Source organism: Macaca nemestrina, chromosome 17, assembly GCF_043159975.1.
Source record: "Macaca nemestrina isolate mMacNem1 chromosome 17, mMacNem.hap1, whole genome shotgun sequence".
Taxonomy (NCBI): Eukaryota; Metazoa; Chordata; class Mammalia; order Primates; family Cercopithecidae; genus Macaca; species Macaca nemestrina.
The window spans coordinates 76,012,448-76,035,122 of record NC_092141.1 but is presented as its reverse complement, the minus strand read 5'-3'; the positions used below and the strand labels follow the sequence as shown (position 1 = coordinate 76,035,122).

General features: G+C 51.3%; 1 protein-coding gene across 3 annotated transcripts in view; it reads right to left on the bottom strand.

The window, feature by feature from the left end:
• The window catches only part of LOC105469370 (calcium voltage-gated channel auxiliary subunit gamma 4), a 68,049-nt gene that overhangs the window by 13,703 nt on the left and 31,671 nt on the right, over window positions 1-22,675 (bottom strand). The gene's annotated exons all lie outside the window — the stretch shown is intronic.

Below are 22,675 nucleotides of genomic sequence, written 5' to 3'. Positions count from 1 at the left end.
AGAAATTAGCTGGATGTGGTAGGGTGCACTTGTAATCCCAGCTATTCGGGAGGCTGAGTTGGGAGGATCACTTGAACTCAGGAGGTGGAGGTTGCAGTGGGCCGAGATCATACCACTGCACTCCAGCCTGGGCAACAGAGCCAGACCCTGTCTCAAAAAAACTCAAAAAACCACAGTTATGGTGACTTCTTCCTAAGGTACACAGCTGGTGCAGATTCCAATCCCCTCACTCAGTGTGATTGAAGGAAGAGAGGACGGAGCAAGAGAAACTTCCAGAAGGGCTGAGCCCGTCTCCTGCTTGGTTTCTTCCTCCCTACTCTGAGAAGTGGCTCTCATGGGGTGGGGGGCCAGACCCCCTGGGTAGCTTCATAATGTAGGACAGGCCACTCCTCCCATCCAGAATCTTCTGCCCCGCTCTCCTAGTCCTCTGCTTCCCTGAAGTCTGAGAATGTCCACCACAGAACTGGACATCGGTTGCCAGGGACACAGGGTGTTGCTGCTATGTCCCATCCGTGCCAGAAACCCCTTCCCCCAGGTCAGCCCCCGCTCCTGCAGCCCAGGAGCCACAAGCTCATCTTGACACCCGAGTGGCCTGTGCTGGGGCAGTTTCCAACTGGGGCCAATTCCTTTTTTGCAGCGGCTGCAAGCACCCGACCTTGCCTTGGTCAGTCAGGAGCACAGTCCTGGAGGCAGGGTCCGGGTGCTCGCCCACCTCTCACACTTCCAACCAGGAGAGGTCGCTGGTGAGCTGGGAGCACGCCACCCTTCCCCCTGGGCACCAAGAAGCTGGTTACCGGCTGCTGTCCCCAAGTTCTTTCCTCCATTGAGCCCCTTCAGCTGCTGCCTCCAAGAAGCTGGGGTGCTCAGTGACAACCCTGCTTCCTGAAGGTCCATGGGCCCTGGGGGCCAGTGGTGGGGGGCGGGATGGTGGGGAGGCAGAGGGAGGGTCTCAGAGGTGGTGCTAGGAATGTCCTCTGCATGGGATCCAGCACGAACAACGTAGTTATTAATCCCTCGGTCTTCTCATCTGTAGAATGGGCAGAGCCACAGCCCTTATCCCCTGGGGATCTTAGAATTACACCATGTCATATTTGAAAGGCACTCAGGGTGATTCTTGGCCCATGGTGGTGGCTCAGAGCGGGGGTTCGCTGCTGTTGGATCTGGAAATCACCCACCCTCGCTCCTTCATGAGTGGCTGAATTGGTGGAGAACCATGACGGTTTGTGAGCAAGAGGAAGGAACGCCAAGACAGGCTGGCCTCAGGGTGGTGGGGTGGGGACACAGAGGCCAGAGTGGGCTGGATCCATTTCCTGTCACTCCTGGCTCTCACACGGCAGGCTCAGAATGTTCCTGGAGACCTGGAGTAGGCATTTTGCCAGCCGTGGGTGGGTGAAACCAAACTCTGCTGTTCCTCCCCTCTCCCATGCCTTCCCTCCCCCATTCCTCCCCTCCCCCACACACCTTGTTTTTGGCTACTTCATGGGTCTAAGCAAAATCACCAAGTCACGCATGCACGGTGGGACAAGTGGCAATAAGAGGTTGAAAAAGAAAAAGGAGTCTGTCTTTCCTGATTTGCTGTGCTGCGGCAGGCTGCCAAGTCCACCGTGTGTCTTCTCAGACCCTCCTTCGTGGGCACACCCTTCCACGTATATACGCGTGGGGTTCCGCCCATCTTTACAAAAATTACACTTGTCTTGAAATAATTGTAGAGTCACAGGCAGTTGTAAGAAGTACTACGGGAACCATCCACGTACCCTTTATACTCAGCTTCTCCCCATGACAACATCGTGCACAACTGTAGTGCAATATCACAACCAGGACACTGACGTGGACAGTCAGGATACAGAACACTCGGTCACTGCAAGGAGCCCCCGTGCTGCCCTCGCACAGCCGCACCCACGCCCTCCTGCCCGTCCCCTCCCTGACCCAAGGCAGCCAGGAATATGTTCTCCATGTCAATAGTTTTGTCATTTTGAGACTCTCCTACAAATGGAGTCATCCAGCAATGTAAGCTTTGGGGACTGGCTGTTCTCACTCAGCCTAACCCCCTTGGGATTCATCTGAGCTGTCATGCGTACGGGTAGTTTGCTCCGTGTTATTCTGAGCAGAATTCTGAGGCATGGATGCAGCATTGTTTGTTTCATCATTCACCCACGGAGGCACACCTGTTGTTTCCAGCTATTACTAACGAGGCGGTGGAGAAGGGCACGAGTTGTCTTTGGCCCCGTGGAGAGTGAATGAGATTGTTCTCTGCCCCTAGAGCCAAGAATCAGGGATGTTTCCCCTAAACATCCTCTCTAGGTCAACACCTTCAGCCCTTCCTTTCTCCCTTCCTTCCTTCCTTCCTTCCTTCCTTTCTTTCTTTTTTCCTCCCTTTTTCCCTCTCTCCCTCCCTCCCTCCCTCCCTCCCTCCCTCCCTCCCTTCCTTCCTTCCTCCCCTCCCTCCCTCCCTCCCTCCCTCCCTCCCTCCCTTCCTTCCTTCCTTCCTCCCCTCCCTCCCTCCCTCCCTCCCTCCCTCCCTTCCTTCCTTCCTTGATGGAGTCTTGCTCTGTTGCCCAGGCTGGAGTGCAGTGGTACAATCTCGGCTCACTGCAACCTCTCCTTCCCAGGTTCAAGTAGTTCTCATGCCTCAGCCTCCCGAGTAACTGAGACTACAGGTGTGCACCACCACGACCGGCTAATTTTTGTATTTTTAGTAGAGACGGGGGTTCACCATGTTGGTCACGCTGGTCTCGAACTCCTGACCTCAAGCAATCTACCCGCCTCGGCCTCCCAGATTGCTGAGATTACAGGTGTGAGCCATTGTGCCCAGCTGCCATTTCTTTACTGATGGTTTCAAGTGCCTACATCCCCCTGGCTCCCTCCTCTGGGCTTGCTCCCAATTCTCAGGGCCTGGAGGCACAGTTCCACCACCAAACCCAACGTTCAGGCTGGGTCCGACCAGCTCAGACTACACTGGCACTTTCTCCTCCTCTTCTCTGGACTCCATGCTTCTGTTAATGGAACTGGGTATCACTGTTGATTCGGTCTCCTAGGATTTTTTTTTTTCACAAAAGTTGCCTCACCTCCCCCGAATCTGTTTTTGTGGAGTAGAATGTTTGGCACTAAGGACTTCACATTTATCCCTGTCAAATTTAATTTCGTTAGCGTTGGCCTAGGGCATTTAGTAAGGAGAAAATTAATGGCTGGTGCAAGGAGTAAGAGAGAAAGCCATTTTCAATCCACTTCACACGTGTTCGCTCTCCACACACGGGCCATTTGCTGTGCTAGCTATTAAGTGATAGTTAGGGTGGCTAATTGTGAGATCCTGACTGGCTGGGCTGCAGGAATGCTGAGGTCGTGAGGTGGAGACAGGGGTTGCTGGGCTGTGTTCCCAGAGACACTGTGGCCCTCGCCTTCCCAAGGGCCAGGAGACCACTAGCGTGAGAGTTTGTTAGTCACTCGGCCTCAGGCAAGTTACTTCTTCATCTAGAAAACCTAGGAGTTGGACCAGAGGGACAGTCCTGCTTGAAGATTCTATGACTATTTTGTAAATAACAGGCACGGGGTGTGTGCACAGGTGTGCGTGCTCCTTCATGAGTAGGTACAGGCTTGTGTGCACACGCGTATAATCTCTTCATCTGCACGTATCAGGAGATACTTTCATTAAAAGTATATTTCTTTTTTTTTTTTTTTTTTTTGAGACGAGTCTCACTCTGTTGCCCAGGCTGGAGCGCAATGGCATGGTCTCGGCTCACTGCAACCTCCACCTCCTGGGTTCAAGCAATTCTCCTGTCTCAGCCTCCCAAGTAGCTGGGACTACAGGTGCATGCCACCAAGCCTGGCTAATTTTTGTATTTTTGGTAGAGATGGGGTTTCACCATGTTGGCCAGGTTGGTCTCGAATTCCTGACCTCAGGCGATCCACCCACCTCGGCCTCCCAAAGTGCTGGGTTTTCCGGGTGTGAGCCATCACATCCGGCCTCATTAAAAGTATATTTTTGTGGGCACAGGAAGCATCTGGAAAGGTATATCCCCAAATGTGTCCAGTATTTTATTTCTGAGCGATAGAGTAATGAGCGAGTTAAATTTTTCTTCTTTACATTCCTCTGTATTTTCTGAATTTTCTACAGTATCTGAAAATGAACCATTAAAAGTAAGAAAAGAGACCAGATTCTTTGATTCCAAGTGAAAATGAGGTGATGGGTCTGAAATGACAGCAGATGCACTTGGACAGGGGAGCTGGGAAGCGAGGTGTGAACCCTGGGGGCTGGAGGGTGTGTGGGCAGCATTTGAGCTTCTCCTTCCATGACCTCTGTGAAGGTCATGCCTTGGGGTCATGTCCCCAAGTATAGTTGAATGACCAACCCCCAGGACCTGATGGGTTCCAGGGACATAGGAACACTGGAAGAGTCCAGGCAAACGTGGCAAGCTGGTCACCCTATGAGCCATTTCAGGGACACTAAGCCTCCATATGGGCCACCTGAGGCCATTGTCATTAAGGGAATCCTGGAGAAAAGCATGTCAGAGGGCGACTTGCTGATGGCGACTATTCATGTAATCCTTTCTCATTTGCAATGCATTTTCAAAAGCATGACCTCATTTGATCCTCACAAACATTCACAGATGCCACAGGCACCTATTGAGAGTGTATGGTCACCCTTCTGTCCACCTCGTACCTCTTGGCCTATCTTTGACCCCAGTCACACATGGCTGCCACGACCAGCTCTGTACAAGTGGAACCTGCTGACACCTCAATTCAGCTGCACCAATTACTTCTTGCTTTCCACCCACAGCACTTAGTATGTTGCCTGCGGGAAGCGCTCTGCACTCGCGCGTGCGCAACTGGAAGTTTGAGGGATGAACCACCCTGGGGGAAACCTTTGAACAGTGGAGAATGGGATGGGAGCTGGTGGATAAACGTCCCCAAACACTGTCCCTTGGTGGGCAGTTCTGAAGTCCATTCTACACTGCTTCTGAAGGGGTGAGTCCCAGCAGGACCAAGCCAGGTGATCATCAGCTCAGGACACCTTTGCATTGGCTCTCCTCTCCCCCATGCCTGGTCCCTAGGATGGCCACCCAAGATACACCCCCTGCATGCCAGCCCTGGGTTCAAGCTACGATGAAAGTTGGGCGTATTGCATGCTTCAGCCCATTTCATCTCTGCAATAAGGCTCCTTTGAAGATGGAGAAAGAGGCTTAGAGATGTTGAAAGATCTGCTTCCACAAGGCTCACAGCAGAACAATTAGGCATTCTACCCTATGCCGTAAAACAAAGTCTTCTCTGCCCCATTTGACAGAAGAGGAAAGGGAGGCTCAGGGGACACCTGGTCCTCTGCATGTGGCACCCTGGAATCCAGCCTCCTGACTCCTTGTCCAGTGCTCCTTCCATACCACCCTGATGCAGCCTTTCCAAGAATCCTCTATAGATGCAGGGCTGGGGCTCTAGAGGCGGTGAGGCCCAGCTGGTCTTTCTCCCCAAGACAGAACAGGAAGCGAAACCAGATAGCCACCAGGTGCGCCGGGTTAGCTTCAAGGAAGCAACTGTCAGGTGATGAAGAGCGAGGTATTGGGAGTCTCCAGGCCCTGGGAAAGAAGGCAGCCTCGAATTGGCTGGGGCTGTCGAAGCTGGGGAGAGGGCGGCCCAGCAGCACAACGCCCCTTTAGGATCTAGGAGGGGACGAATGTGCATAAAAAGGAAAGAGAAGGAAAGAGGGCAAGTAGAAGATGATACTGAGTGGGGCCTTTCTTGTTCACTCATGCATCACTCATTAATTCTCAACAGACTTTTACCATTTGCTCATCACTCAATCATTCATTGCTCGACAGTATTGTCACTGTTTACTCATCTCATCTCATCTCATTCATTCATTCCTCAAGAGCATTTTACAGAGTCCATAGCAATGTTCTAAGCGCTGGGGCTGCCAGTCTGAGTAAGACGGAGTCTGGCCCTCACGGAGCTCTCATTCTGGTGGAGCAGGGAAAGGGATGCTATTGACACAAGAAGAAAAAATAAATGAATATCAGCATCATTTCAGGTGGCGCCATGCGTGAAGGCAGGGGAAGGGGTCTGCGGCGTGTTAGGCTGCGGACTCTTGTCCTAAAATTGTGGCCGAGCTCAAAGCTGAGATGATGAAGGTGTGGAGTCCACTTCTGGGAACACACACCCCTGTGGGGGCTGCTCAGATAATACGTGATTTCAGAACATCCCCCATGATCCCGACTCTCTCCAGGCAACACTAGAAGAGGAGAGGGGAAGAACCCCAGACTCAGTCCAGGGACCATCAAGGAACACCTACTGAGGCCACACAGACCAGAGAAGGCAGTGAGGGTGAAGACCATACCTGGGCCAAGCGTCCCAGCAACTCTGGTTGAATTAACTTAGGAACTGCAAAATAATCAAACAACATGTATTGTTCTAGAGAGCCATCAATGTGAACTTTACCATAATTTAAAGCAGCCATCTCCCAACTACTCCAAATTGGAGAGTTTTCCCTGGACTGTACACTGTGAAAGGGGGTAGCTGTACTCGGGTCACAGCTCTGGTCCAAGGGCCAAATGGACCAGGTCTGTGTCTTAGAGAGGGGCACGCTGTGGGAGCTCAGAGCATGCCTGTGTCTCTCTGTCCTTCTGCCAACCATCTGCCACGACTACTTCTCCTCAAGGTTTTCCCAGAGCTCCTCAGAACCTGGCCCCCTCCTACACCACCCCATTTCCACAGGAAGGAAGGGAACAGCCTAGAAAGACTGGAGGGTTCTGTGTTTCCAGGAGGCTACAGACCATCCCAGAAATGACCTGCCTGGGACTTCATGGAGGAACTTCATGGTGGGGAACTGAGGGGTAGCAGGACGTTAGCTGGGCTGATAGGTGATGGGGGCGTGAAAGAGCTCTGTCCTCATGGTAAGAGTGACAGCAAATATTTACTGTACTTAGCACCTATGATGTATCAGGCACTATTTTGAACACCTGACATCTATTGACTTAATCTTCATGCTAACCGTATATGGTAGACAGGCTAACACCCTTTGCTACTAAGTGCCCTAATTGGGATCTGAACCCAGGCTGCCTGGCTTCAGAGTCTGTGCCCCTACTTCGCACACCAGGGAGGCAGAAGAACACAGACTGTTCTCAGAGCTCTAAGACATTCTGTGTGACTTCAGCACCATGGGGAAGCATGTGTCCCCAACACTCCTTAGGATTAGACTCTGGGGCTGAGGGTATCGGCTGATGCTTCAGGCTGCGTTAATCCTTCACTAGCAGGCAGAGATGCTGAAGCAGCGGGGACGGCAACCCAGGGTCCCACACCACTGGGAGAGCGAGTAGTCAGGGAGGGTAGGCATGGACACAAAGGCAGAGCTTGGCTGGGGAGCAAGGTTAGGATTTTTGAGAAGGGCTGATGTGTGCAGAGAAGGCACCACCACCACGTCTGGTGCAAACAAAGGGGACAGTCGGGGCAAAGGTGTGAAGGTTCCCAAACCACAGCTGTCCTGGTGTGGTTGGGTAGCAGTGATGGGGGAGGTAGAGGCAGAAGGAGCTGGGATGCGGGTGGGGTCTTGCATGGTGGGCAGAGGACATGGGACTTTATTGTCTCCATGGTAGGGATGCCGTAGTCTGAATATTTGTGTCCCTCACCCCCAAATTCATATGCTGAACTCCTAACCCTGAGGTGATGATGTTAGGAGGTGATTAGTGGAGCTCTCATGAATGTGATTAGAGTCCTTTTAAAGGAGACTCTGGAGAACTCGTTCATCCCTTCAACTACGTGAGAACACAGCAAGAAGGCACCATCTATAAACCAGGAAGCGGCCCTCACCAGACACCAAATCTGCTGGCACCTTGATCTTGGACTTCCCAGCCTCCAGAACCATGAAAAATAAATTTCTGTTGTAAGCCACCCAATTTACAGTATTTTGTTATATACTATATATATACTATATTTTATAGTTTGTTAGCAGCCTGAATGGACTAAGGGAGGGGGTGACGTCAGGTTGGAAGGCCCAAGGAGGCATCCTTCTTAAAGGGAACTGCATGGGATAGGAGCAGCAAGGAGATATAAAACCAAGAAACGCAGCCCAGCGCAATGGCAAGTGATGTTCTTGGTTTGGGGAGACACTGGCTGCTGTCCTTGGACGTAGTTTCAGAAGAGGGACTGGAGGCCAGGATGGAAGTGACTTGGCCAAGATCATTCCAGCACAGAGACGCAGGGTGCATTAGTTTTCTGGGGTTACTTTAACGAAGTACCATAAACTGGGGGATTTCATGACAGAAAGGTATTGCCTCACAGTTCTGGAGGCTTGAAATTCAAGGTGTTGATGCGGTTGGTTCCTCCTGAGGGCTATGAGGGAGAAAGCACTTCCATGACTCTACCTTGCTTCTGGTGTTTGCTGGTGATCTCTGGCGTTCCTTGGCTTATAGAAGCATAAACCCCATCTCTGCCTTCTCTTCATATCACATTCTCTCTGTGTGTGTGTATCTGTGTCCAAAGTTCCCCTTTTCATAAGGGCATCAGTCATACTGGATTATGCCCCACTCTAAAGGCCTCATTTTTTTTCTTTTTGAGACAGGGTCTCACTCTGTCACCCAGGCTGGAGTGCAGTGGCATGATCTTGGCTCACTGCAACTTCCACCTCCAGGATTCAAGTGATTCTCCTGACTTAGCCTTCTGAGTAGCTGGGATTAAAGGCATGTGCCACCATGCCTGGCTACGTTTTGTGATTTTTAGTAGAGATCGGGTTTCACCAGGTTGGCCAGGCTGGTCTCGAACTCCTGACCTCAAGTGATCCACCCACCTTGGCTTCCCAAAGTGCTGGGATTACAGGCATGAGCCACCACACCCGGCCTCAAAAGGCCTCATTTGAATTTGATTACCTCTGTAAAGAGCCTGTCTCCAAATCAGGTCACATTCTGAGGTACTGGGGTTAGGACTTCAACATAAAAATTTTTGGTAGGGATGAGGTAGGGTGCAATTTAACCCATAACCCAGGGTTCAGAGCAGACATGCTGGGCAGGCCCACCAGCCAGTGCTACAAGCTGCTGCTGACAAACTCGACGCTCCTTGATTCCCCACCCCTCAGCTCTTTGCCCAGCCCTGCTCCCTGCTCCCCACAGTTCTCCCTTAGAGGTCCCCCTAGTAATTCCTCCACTTCCATGCTGAGTGCCAAAGAAACCCCCTAATAACTGTGATTTCCTAATTGGCACATTCTGGTCTCCTACAGGCTGGCCTCTCTCCAGCTTCAGTGAGCCAGGCTGTTGGGAAACCTCTCCATGGGTTCCTGCAGCGAAACTTCAGGCGTGGAGAGGCAGTCTGGGCTGGGTCGGGCTTTCTCAGGGAGCCCTAGCTTCCTGACCTGCTGGTGGCTCTCCATGAGACACTGGTAAGCCACTATGACCTTTGGTTCCTTCATTGAACTTAGATTTATTGAGCACTTGCTGTGTGTGAGATACTGGGGACTCAGAGATGTAGTGGAGTGTTTTGCTTGCTAGAACCTGTTTCCTCTTCTTACGGTGCACACGACTACACTGTATTTCCCAGCTTCCCTTGTGGTTCAAGATGGCCTGTGACCCAGCTGTCCAATGAAATGTGAGCTGAAGTGATGTGAGCCACTCCTGGACAAGGCTCAAGAGCAGTGGGGGTGGCCCTACATCTCCACTCCCTCCCAATCTGCCATGGGATGAGAGAGGCCTGGGTCCCTGAATCACTCTGTGGAACACAGATGTCCATTGACAGGGCCATCCATTTGGACTGTTAGATGAGCAGGAAACAAACTCCTACCATGTTTAAGGCATTATACATTTGGAATTTTTTCTGTTAGAACAATAATCAATAATATAAGAAGAGAACAGGACAGACACGGTCTCTGCCCTTCTGAAGCTTTCTGTTTCCATAGTCATTCAGTGACAACTGAGGAAAGGGCTTAGAAGGAGTCCTGAGTTTCCGACAGCACATCACCGAGGAGGCAGGCCCAGGCTGCAGAGTAGAGGTCAGGGAAGCTGCTCCTCATTCGGAAAATGGGGGAAATATTTTTACAACCTTTCAAATCTCAAGTAAGACCCAATGAGACCCATTTGGTCAAGGCACCTTGAGAAGGCTAAATTGTGATGATGTCATGAGTGTGAGTATACGGTTTTCAACTCCTCATTTCTCAGAGATGTCTTTAGACTAGACTGTGTTCCAATTAGAGTTAAGAGAGGGGCTAAAAATAATAAATGCTTGCCATTCAGAGTCTGGGAAGTTTCTTTGGGCAAATGAGGACAACTATCACTGGCACCTGCTAAAAGATTCACACAGGCTCATTTCTTTTTTGATAGTTTAGAGTCATTGAGGTACCTTGTGGTCCCTCTAGAATCTGTTTGGGTTTGTTTTTTGTTTGTTTGTTTGTGTTGAGGTAGAGTCTCACTCTGTCGCCCAGGCTAGAGTGCAGTGGTGCAATTTCAGCTCACTGCAACCTCCGCCTCCTGGGTTCAAGCGATTCTCATGCCTCAGCCTCCCGGGTAGCTGGGACTACAGGCGCCGGCCACCACGCCTGGATAATTTTTATATTTTTAGTAGAGATGGGATTTTACCATGTTGGCCAGGCTGGTCTCGAACTCCTGACCTCAAGTGATCCACCCGCCTTGACCTCCCAAAGTTCTGGGATTACAGGTGTGAGCCACTGCATCCAGCCTCATTTCTTCTTTGATAGCTTAAAGTCACTGAGGTGCCTCATGGTCCCACTAGAATCTGTTTGGGGTTTTTCTTTTGAGGTGAACAAGGTTCACCCACTCAATCCTTTGCCCATTCTTTCTTTTAGTTTGGTATTCATTGATTGACACCAGGTCCCGTGGATCCTGCCTGGGAGAACTTATGACCTAGCTGGGGAGGTGAGTGAGCACATTACCCAGAACAAGAGAGCCAGTGACACTATGAGAGAAGGAGCAGGTTTGTGGAATTTCAAAGAATAAGGGACAAGTGCTGAATGGAGTGTCTGTGAAGCTTGGGGAGTGGCTGGGGTTCACACAAAGTAAGTAGTACTTGGCATATGGCAGCCCAAGTGAGACAAAGCCCAGAGGCATGTTTGGCATGAGCTTCTGGAAGGGACCTTGCGTGGGGAGGTGACGGGGACAGCAGTGAGGTTGAGTAAGCAGGTGGGACTGCAGTCCTAGAGGGAGCCGGAACCATCCTGTAAGGAGACTGGATTTCACGCCATCAGCTGAGGTGCCCTGGGAGCTTTCCTGAAGCTGGAAAACTCATGGCTCATGCTCAGAGCTCTAGACCCTCCAGGCTCTGAATGTCTGTCATTCTGTCCCCAGCCTGGCTGCTATCATCTGGCCTGTTAGGGCTTTCAGATCCCACCCTGGGGCCCTTGGGTGGCCTCTTTTAGCCCCAGAGGAGCCTGGCTGCCTGGACATGGCAGCCCCTGCTCACCCAGAAGGAACAAGCTCTCTCCTCATCACTGCCCCTCATGGTGGAGTGCCTTGTGAAAAGGGACACACATCAATTCTGGCTTCAGGCTGGCAGCTTCCTGAGGCTGCCAGAGGCTTCCGGGCAGGGAGGGGTGGTTGATGGGATGGTGTCAGGCCCCTTGGAGTCAGCCTGCCTTATAATGGCTTCCATAGTGACTCGGGCCCATTGTCCCTTCTGTCAGCTTGTCTATAGAACCAGGCAGGGGGGCAGGAGCCCTGTCCCCAAGACCCACCTGTGTCTAGCAGTTCAGGGAACCGCAAGGTCCGAAAGGGTGTTTCCTTTCAATGGAGCAGCCTGGAGTGGGGCCAATGGAGGATTTGGGAGAGAAGTCACCTTTGTGGTCAGCCGAAGGGAGACAGCACCGGACTCTGGTACAAAATCCACTTGGGGACTGAGGCCTGTCTGCAGCCCATTCTGGTTCCCATAGGAAGCAGCATTCTTGGAGAGAATCCATTTCTACCTCCAAATTCTCTCTGTGAACCTGGACCCTGGAGATCAAAGCTCGTTTGGTAAGCAGAGGCATTGCTTTGGGTCCTGGACTCTAAGAATCTTGAGCTGTGGGCACCTGTGTGGTGATTCAGAGGGGCAGAAGGTGGGCGGAGAGGGAGTGGGCCGTCTGCCTTGCACTACACCCATACTGAGGTTCCGATGGTCCTCAGGGGTGTACCCCTTGGGAGCCCCTTTCTCTGGGAATGAGTCCTTCACACAGAACTTCCCCCAGTGGCCGCATGACATGGCCCTGCCCCCAGCCAAGGCTCCTCGGCAGACCTCTGGCCCAAGCTGGACCAATCAGAGGTTCTCTTGGAAGTGTATATTTTGGATCAGAGACAGAGGAGACCCATGGACCAAGGGACTTTCGAGAGTTTTTAAAGGGGTGTTCTTGAGTGGTCCAGGATGCCAGTTATAGAGGCTCCTGCCTCTTTTCTTCCTTGATCTTGGCTGTTAAGGTCTCCCTTCCATCCTTTGGGACCCTTCCACATCCTTCTGATAAAGTCCTCTTTGGGGCCGGGCATGGTGGCTCACACCTGTAATCCCAGCACTTTGGGAGGCTGAAGTGGGTGGACTGCTTGAGCCCAGGAGTTTGAAACCAGCTCGCGCAACAGGGCAAGACCTCATTTCTACTAAAAATACACAAATTAGCTGGGCGTGGTGGTGCGCGCTTATAGTCCCAGCTACTCGGGAGGCTGAGGTGGGAGAATCAACTGAGCCTGAAAAGTTGAGGCTGCAGTGAGCTGAGATCAGATCACTGCACTCCAGCCTGAGTGACAGGACTGAGACCCTGTCTTAAAAAAAAGAAAGTCCTCTTTGTGGATCAAGTCAGAGAAGTTGGTTTATGTGCTTGCAACCGGGAGAACCCTAACCCCCAACCAGCTGTACCTTCACTGGGGGAAGGAGATTCCAACCTGCTTTTCCAGGGCTCCAAAGCCCAGGCTCTACTCCTTGTCTCAGGGCAGGTCTGCAACACTTTCTAAGACATGAAAATAAGCTTGGGAAAATAAGCTTGACCACAGGGCTCCAGGGAAAGGAAGGATGCTGTATCAGGGGATGACGATGCTGAGCACCAGCCCCTTTCTGCGTGGAAGCTTGTGGAAGCTTGTGGCCTGTGTATTACAGCCTTCTGAGGTCTCAGTCACCTGAAGGGCTGAGGGTGTCCTCAGAAAACACTGTTGAGCTACTCAACCTTTCAGCATCTGTGTGTCCTCTCTATGGATAGTGAGACATCTACAGGCCTCACGCCATGTGTGGCCAGCAGGGAGAAGAGTCCCCATAGATGATGGTTTCTCTCCCATTCTGATTAAAAAAAAAAAAAAAAAAAAAAGGCCGGGTACGGTGGCTCACACCTGTAATTCCAGCACTTTGGGAGGCTGACGTGGGTGGATCACCTGAGGTCAGGAGTTCAAGATCAGCCTGGCCAACATGGTGAAACCCTGTCTCTACTAAAAATAGCTGGGTGTGGTGGCGGGTGCCTGTAATCCCGGCTACTTGGGGAGGCTGAGGCAGGAGAATCACTTGAATCTGGGAGGCAGAGGTTGCAGTGAGCTATCGTGCCACTGTGCTACAGCCTTGGCAGCAAAGCAAGATTCCATCTCAAAAAAAAAAAAAAAAAAAAAAAAAAAAGCCAACCTCCTTGCCAGTAGTCAATGAACCAAGACTTTGGAAGGGTTCTCCTGCATCAGAGCCATGATTGCAGGAAATGCCTGCCAAGAGGACCCTGGAGACAGCTTTGGGGCCCCAGAGCCCCTGGCTCCTCAGGGCCCTGCTCCTTCCCCGCCAACCCCTCCTGCCCCTTGGGGCGGGAGGTGGGAGCCTGGTTACACCCTCTCACCATCCCTCATCTGGCTCAGCGAGTTCTTCAAGAACCCACAGCACTAGCCTCACGCCTCCTCCAACACTTTGCTCCAGAGTGGGCCAGGATTTTCCAGGCTTCCTGCCGAGATTCATAATTGAACGGAGCTGGAGAGATTTCCCCAACCAATTGCTCCCTTTCTCTCCTAACACAGGGAAATGGGTATTCAGTTATTGTCTCTGTGATTTTTCTCCTTGCATCTACTTGATAACTGCTGCTTAGATGAAACTTCAGTACCAAGGGTGGTTGTTGTTTTCTTTCTTCGTTTCTTTCTTTTTTAATGAGGAACAACTATGGAGCTGTAAGGGGCGAAACAGCTCTCTGCAGATTTCAGCTTTTCCATTGATTTGCCTCTGCAGATCTCTGGAAAGTTATGCTCCAATAACCTGATTTTAATTGAAGGGGCTGGGCAAGGGAGGGAACATCAAAGTAGAGAATCATAAACTTCTAGAAGGGACCCTTGGGATCATCCACTTCACCCCACTCACTTCAAATATTAAGAACTTGCTGCCTGGAGAGGTGAAGGGCCATTTCCATGGTGACAAGCTGATTGGTAGCATAGCCAAGCTTTGAATGTTGGTCACTTGACTTCAAGTTTAGAGCTCTTTTGCCCCCTGTCCCCTGCCTGCTCTAGTGCAAGGTTCTCTACTGGGGGTGATTTTGCCTCCCAGGTGACATTTGACAAAGGTTGGAGACAGTTGTGATTGTCACAACTTGGGGTGGCAGGGCAAAGTGCTACTGGCAACTAGTGGCCAGTGATGCTGCTAAATATTCTACAATGCACAGGATGACTCCCTACCCTGCCCCATCAAATAATGATTTAGCTCCAAATGTCAATAGTGCAGTAGTTGGTGGTGAATAAATGTCCTGCACAGAACTGAGTCTTCCCCTTCCCAGCCCATGGCAGACATTGCTAATCAATCACAGTACTTTTCTCCCCAGATCATAGTTTGAATCCTCAACACAGTGTTCCATTCAGGAGCTGCTAGTTGATAAAATACCTATTGATCATCCTTTGGCTGGATAGCGTAGAGACGGTATGTTCTGAAGTCATTCTGCTTGGGTTTGAGTTCTGGCTTTGTTACCACCTATTAGCTGTATGATCTGAGGTCCTAATTCACTTCTCTGTGCCTCATTTTTCCCATCTGTGAAATGGGGATCACAAATGGGGATAAAGTGAGGGTGATTTGGGGGATTACACAATTGTATGCAGCTTTTAAATGTCACCGTGCCTGTCACATGGTATGTGCTTACAACATGTTTGCTGTTGTTATAACCAGCCCTGTTCTAGCAACAAAGAGCCAGCTGGTCTTATTGTCAGAAGTCAGCAGGCCAGGTTTGCCCCCTATTAGGACTGACACAGATTCTTCCTTGTCTTCATATACCCATAATACTGTGGCTTCCAAAATAAGCAGAGCTTCCCTGACTCTTAGAAGGCCCAGCAAAGTAACCCTGTTTTTCCCTGAGCCTCATGACTAATGGACTAATAAGTGTTGGCTTTGGTTGAACACTATATTCTCTGTAAAGCATGTGCTAAGCTCTTTCTATTTTCTCCTTAAGCTTCAAAAACAACTTATGAAGGGGGAGCTCCTATACACCCATTTTACAGATGAGAAAGCCAAAGTTCAGAGGGGGCAAGCAACTTGCCCAAGGTAGCACAGCCAGGATTCTCTCACCTACTTCTGTCTGATCCTACAACTAATGCTGTCACTGCTATGATTTCCTGCCTCCTTATTCCATTTGAGGTTGGAGAGAGAGAGAGAGAGAGAGAGAAAAGATGAGAGAGAGGGAGAGCCAGTGTCTGGGAGGGCACACACCTGCCAGGTCTGCCAGGTCACCAGTGCTTTCTGGCAGCCAGACCAGGATGAGGGAGCACACATGCATTTCTGGAGTAACTCCAGGGCTGAGCATAGTTCTTTCAGGGCAGCCAGATACCAAGTTCAAACCCAGTTTTTAAGACCCCTCTCACCACCTCCCTGATATGGTTTGGCTGTGTCCCCACACAAATCTCATCTTGAATTGTAGCTCCCATAATCCCCGTGTCTCATGAGAGGGACCCAGTGGGAGGTAATTGAATCATGGGGGTGGGTTTTCCCATGCTGTTCTCGTGATAGTGAATAAGTCTAATGAGATCTGATGGTTTTATAAAGAGTAGTTCCCCTGCACACGCTCTCTTGCCTGCTGCCATGTAAGACGTGCCTTTGTTCCTCCTTTGCCTTCTGCTATGATTGTGAGGCCTCTCCAGCCATGTGGAACTGTGAGTCCATTAAACCTCTTTTTTTAATACATTGCCAAGTCTCAGGTATTTCTTCATAGCAGTATGAAAATGGACGAATATGCTCCCATACCTGTGGTCTGGAGCACCAGGTTAGAATTCTCCATTACCTGCCAGCACCCTAGTGCTTCTCAGTCACTTGGTGAGGAGCCGGCAGATCATGGGCTTAGGCAAGGCCTCAGAGCTCCTGGGCTAATCAGTCATGCCTTGTGCCCATCGCCCTCTATCCCAAGCCCCAGGGCACCCAACATCCTGCCTGCGTCCTGCCCACTGCTGGCTTTCCAGGAAGAGCTTTGCTACAATGCACAGGATGTGTACCTTCCATTCCTTATGGAATCACAGATAAATGTCTATGTCATCTGCCCCATGAGGGCCCCTCAAGTCCTGGAAGAGCAGCTGCAGACCTGGTCATCCAGTAGAACCCCAGACTCAAGTCAGTGCTGACACATTAAGAGCCCGCCGGGTGCCAGGCACTATGCTAGGCCCTGGCTATCGTGGTGAAGGTGCCAGGGTCATCCCGTCCGTGCCTTTGAGTGGCAAGAGGGGGCCTGGGATAGCCTGTAAGCGGTCAGGGAGGCTACTCAGAGGAACCCACAGTACAGCTGCGCCTTGAAAGAGGAGCAAGGTAAAGATGCAGTGGCTACTGCAGAGGCCCAGAGGGGCCAGAGCCTGTCTGAGAAGGCAAAAGGAGGCCGGTGGGGCTGGAATTAGAGAACCAGGGGGAGGGGACAGAGGTAGCAGGGCCTCCGGGGCCTGAGAGCTGGAGGGAGCCATGTGGGGATGTGTATTAGTCTGTTCTCATGCTGCTAATAAAGGCATACCCCAGACTGGGTAATTTATAAAGAAAAAGGGGTTTAATGGACTCACAGTTCCAAGTGGCTGGGAGCCCTCACAATCATGGTGGAAGGTGAAGGAGGAACAAAGACACGTCTTACATGGCAGCAGGCAAGAGAGTGTGTGCAGGCGAACTACCCCTTATAAAACCATCAGATCTTGTGAGACTTACTCACTATCATGAGACCAGCATGGGAATAACCCATCCCCATGATTCAATTACCTTCCCCCAGGTCCCTCCCATGACACATGGGGATTACAGGAGCTACAATTCAAGATGAGATTTGGGTGGGAACACAGCCAAACCATATCAGGGTGTGAAGCTAACCATCTGATATACAAGATTTGCTTTTCAGGAAGGTCTGTTCCTCTCCAGGATGGAGGACAGAGTGGAGGCAGGGAGGCCAGTCAGAATCCAGGCTCTGGGAAAGGGGTCTCACTAAGGTCCTCTGCTGACTTGGGGCAGAAAGGGAGGACCCCAAGGATAACTAGTGCCCCCATCACTGTCTATCTTCAAACTAACCATCCATCCCCCTGTCCCGAAAGCAGTCCTGGCTTAGGGGCACTAGCACCCTTCCAAAGCGTCCTTCCCTGTGCTACTTCACTCAGGGCCTAGGGACCTTGGCCACTGGCCCTCACTTGTCCTGCTGTGTCTCTCCCTCTTCCGGTCAGTCCCAGAGACCATGCCCACATGGCAGGATCCATGTCCCAGAGCAGGCGCTCTGCACCCTTGCCCCCTCTCCTGGCTCCAGGCTCCTGAAATCCCAGGTGCAGGTCACTCAGCCTCAGCTTCCTCCTGGAGTTTTGGAGCGAAGGCTTGAGGCTTTTGCTTGCAATAAAAAAAAAAAAAAAGTAAATAAAATGTAAAATCCAGCTTCCCTCCTTCCACAGGCACAGGAGAGCCCATGTGTGGGGCTTGGTGAGCTGGGACCCAGTGAGAGCAGGTTGGCTGGGAGGGAGACAGAGAAAGCCCTGGGAACACAGTGGAACAATTGTCATCGTGAGTTAAGCAGGCTGTTTATGGGAAGGATAAAAGTTAATGGGAAGCTATACTCCAGCTCCCCACCATTAAGCAAGAGAAATGCTGTAAACGACACAAGGAAAGAGAGGAGAGTCCCAAATGCAGAGATTCTGCTTGCAGAGAGAGCCTGGGGAAGGCAGGGTGGAAGCCAGGTGGAAATAGGCGGTGGGGAGCCACATTCATCACCTGATTAGGAGGGCAATCGAGATTTGGACATCACTAATTTCATCTAAGTGCTCTGGGTGGCTGATTCATCTATTACCCACCATCCCCATGCCAGGGATGAGTTGAAAGCCAGTTGGGGAGGAGGCGTTGGCTCTCTCTCTAATTCATCTAAATAAACCCCTTCCCTTGAGAGGCTGCACACTCAGACAGCCCGGACAAGGAGTCTCATCTATCCTAATAGATCATAGTTGCTCTGGCTTCTTGCCAGTTGATATGGTTTGACCCTGTGTCCCCACCCAAATCTCATCCTGGATTGGAATCCCCACGTGTCAGTGGAGGGACCTGTAATCCCCATGTGTTGAAGGAGGGAGGTTGGATCATGGGGGCAGTTTCCCCCATGGTGTTCTGAGAGTGAGTTCTCATGAGATCTGATGGTTTTATAAATGCTTGGAAGTTCCCTCTTCGCTCGCTGTCTCCTGCCGCCTTGTGAAGAAGGTGCCTGCTTCTCCTTTGCCTTCCACCATGATTGTAAGCTTCCTGAGGCCTCCCCAACCAGTGAAACTGTGAGTTAATTAAGCCTCTTTCCTTATAAATTAGCCAGTCTCAGGCATTTATTTATAGCAGTGCAAAAACGGACTAATACACCACTGAGATGGATAAGGAACGTAGGACTCAAGTCTGTGGGGGCAGTGCCCTGGGGTCAGGGAGCTAGTCCCATGCTAACTACCACAATGACCACCACCACCACCAACAACAACAATTCTACTGCCAACTATTACAGTAATAGCAGCTAATACTTGTTGAGGTCATCGCTGTTCTATGTACTTTATATTCTAACTCATTCAGTCCTCACTGCAACCCTCTCATGCAGGTACTGCCATTGTCAGCCACTCCATTTTACAGATGAAGAAACTGAGGTCCTGAGAGGTTCAGTAAGTTGCCCAGGGTTGCCCATCTAGTGCAGGGCTGGGACTAGAACCCAAGCCATCATCCTTCAGAGCCTGAGCGCCTAAACCACTCGGTTCCACCACCTCTCAAACTGTATATGACGAAATACAAGCAGGCACCAGCTGGCAGTTCAGGGGCTGAGGGAGGCCCAGCCCAAATGGTGGGATGTTCGGTGAGCTCCCAGACCATCTCAGGAGCATCTCCGCTTCACCAGCTTCTGTCCTATGCTAGGCACCCATGCTCCAGATAACTGGTGTGTCTTTTTGGAAAGGGGCTCATGTGAGAAGGCAGGGCGTGGGTGAGGAAGCAGGGCGTGCAGTTTGTTCCCAAATGAAACAGACTTGGAAACTGAGCAAGAGGCAGAGTGTGAATGGGCAGCCCCAGAGCATGCCCGAGGCCCCGGGTCTGGCCCTGGATGAGCTCAGCCACGCACTGACAAGGAGCTGCCTGCCTGGGGGCGTGGGAAGGTGAGTGGGGAACACTCAGGGCAGTGGATGCGCCTCCTGAAGGTTGGGAACTCGGCTTCAGGCCAGTGCCCTAACTAGCAGTTTTCAGTCTGAGGCTCAGGAATGTTCACGTTAAGTAAGTATCCCAGGGCTGGGTGCAGTGCAATCCTAGCACTTTGGGAAGTCGAGGCAGGAGGATTGCTTGAGTCCAGTAGTTCAAGTGAGACCCCATCTCTACAAAGAGCAAATTTAAAAAATTAGTCAGGCATGGTGGCGTGCACCTGTAGTCCCAGCTACCAGGAGGCTGGGGCAGGATGATTACCTAAGCCCGGAGTTGGAGGCTGCAGTGAGCCATGACTACACCACTGCACTCCAGCCTGGGGGACACTAGCAAGACCCCATCTCTTTAAAAATAAAAAAGATCTCCAATGGTCTGCAGGATGTCTGAGGCCTCACTGTGGGGAACTGCTTCAGACTGGGGGCTTTGAAATTTACGGCATAAATGGAGTCTGCCTCCAATGCCACTCTATCCAGAACAGCCCTGACATGTCTTGAACCCTGACATTGCAAGGGAAACAGCCCAACACCCTTGACCTTGGCAATTCTTCTCACACGTGGTCGCCTTTCTGGTTTCTGTGGCCTTTCTCTCTCACACCCTCCTAATCACTCCCTGACTGATCCTTTCCAGTCTCTCTCAGGGTCTCCTCCTCCTTCCCTTCCTTCTCAGGGGTGCGCAGCTTTTCCTCTGTCCTCAGTTTCCATGCTCATGCTCCTGTTGGTGACCTCTGCACAGGTGTGGACCTTTGTTTTTTTTTTGACAGGGTCTCACTCCCATTGCCCAGGCTGGAGTGCAGTGGCGTGCTCTTGGCTCACTGCAACCTCCGCCTCCCAGGCTCAAGCGATCCTCCTGCCTCAGCTTCCCACGTAGCTGGGATTACAGGTGTGCGCCACCACACCCAGCTATTTTTTGTATTTTTAGTAGAGATGGGGTTTCCCCACGTTGGACAGGCTGGTCTCAAACTCCTGACCTCAAGTGATCTGCCTGCCCTAGCCTCCTGAAGTGCTGGGATTACAGGTGTGAGCCACTACTTGCCGCCTGGTTTTAACCATTCTCTTTGCACTGCAATTCCTCAGACTCAGGCATCCCACCCCCGGGGACATCTCCACCTAGAAGTCCAACAGGGGCCACAGGGCTCAACACGGCTCAAACTAAGCTGTCAACCTGCCCTTTGTAACCCTTCACCTACTCTCATTGCCTTCTTGCTCCCACCCTCTGGGGATCCTCACTGGAGGGCATCTTGACTCTTCCCTCTTCCTCACCCTGCCTGTATTTCATCCATCAGCCGATCTTGGAATTCCACCTCTGTGATGCTGCAAATCCACCCCCTTCTCCATCCACACTGCTCTGCCCTAGTTTGGGTTTGCGTAACTCTTCCTTTTTACTGGTATCGCTGTTGCTGCTTCCCTCAAAACCACCTGCCAGGACAATCTGGTGACATAGGACTTTGACCACAGCACCATCACTGACCTTCCACCTCCCGCAGGATAGAGTTTGGTCATGCCAGCCATCACAGCTGGTTCCTGCTGACCCTGAGTCCTGTCGCTGGCCCTGCCCTCCAATAACCCTGAGCTCTGCAGGGTTCCCCAATCACGCTGTTTCGAACCATCTTCTGGCTTGGGCTGTTCCCTTTGTCCTCCCCTCATCCCCTTATAAACTCTCAGAAGTCATCAGGGCAGGTGCTGCCCCTTCCAAGAAGCCCTCAGGCTTCCCACACCCGGGGACATCTCCACCTAGAGATGTCCCCCTCTTCTCTTTTGCCTTCTCATAATGGTCTGTGCACATCCCTGTCATTGTAACCTTTTGCATTATTTCTAAATTGTGTCTCCCCGTGAGCCAGGGATCTGGGTCTGAGATTTACTTGTCTTTAAACTGAAGCCTTCTATTTAGTCTCTGCTCAATTCATGTTGGTTGAATTGCACTAATGGGCTGGGCGTGTTGGCTCACACCCGTAATCCTAGCACTTTGGGAGGCCGAGGCAGGCAGATCACCTGAGGTCAGGAGTTTGAGACCAGCCTGGCCAACATGGTGGAACCCTATCTCTACCAAAAAATACAAAAATTGGCTGAGCGTCATGGCGTGCACCTACAGTCCCAGCTACTGGGGAGGCTGAGGTGGGAGAATTGGTTGAACTGGGAGGCGGAGGTTGCAGTGAGCCGAGATCACACCACTGCCCTCCTGCCTGGGGGACAGAGCGAGATCCCGTCTAAAAAAAAAAAAAAAAAAAAAAGAATCAGACTGATGTTCTTTCTCCAAAGAGAGCTCTGAGGGACTCGGGATCTAGGAGGCCAGGGGAGGCACTGCTCTCTCCTGGCTCCCTGGCTCTGTGTCTGCGTGCAAAAGGCAGAAAAAATAAATCCACTCTGCCCTCTGCCCTCTTTACCACTAGGGAGTGAGATACCCAGGAATGCCATCAGAATGCCCAACCACGGAGCAGAGAGGCATTGGCAGAGCATGCAGTGCCCCTGTCCACAAGATGCCACTGGAATGAGCTGCTTGTCATCAACCTCCTAAGTCAACAAGTCGCTCCTGGAACCATGGCTTGATTGTAACGTGATAAATATTAATGTCCTAGAGGCGAATCCAACGGGCCACACTCAAAACCATGGTTTGGGATTCAGTGGGACCAGATGTCAGACTGGTTTCATGTCACTCAGTTCTAAAATCAAAGTAAAAATCACCCCCTCACAAATAGGTTGAACTGATGGCAACAAGGAAAAATGGAAAAACCTAGAGGTCTGTATAGATCCCATTTTTTTTTTGCTCTGTCACCCAGGCCAGAGTGCAGTGGCACGACCTTGGCTCACTGCAACCTCTGCCTCCCGGGTTCAAGCAATTCTCCTGCCTCAGCCTCCCGAGTAGCTGGGATTACAGGCGCCCACCACCACACCTGGTTAATTTTTGTATTTTTAGTAGAGACAGGGTTTCATGATCTTGGTCAGGCTGGTCTCAAACTCCTGATCTCATGATCTGCCCGCCTCGGCCTCCCAAAGTGCTGAGATTACAGAGGTGAGCCACTGCACCTGGCCTAGATCCCATTTTTAACACAACCCACACTGTCATAAATTCCTGCAGTCCCGATATTTCAGAAGAAATGCTGGCCCACTCCGAGAAGATGCTGGCAAACCCAGGCGTGGACTCGTGAGGCCCCCAGCCCTGC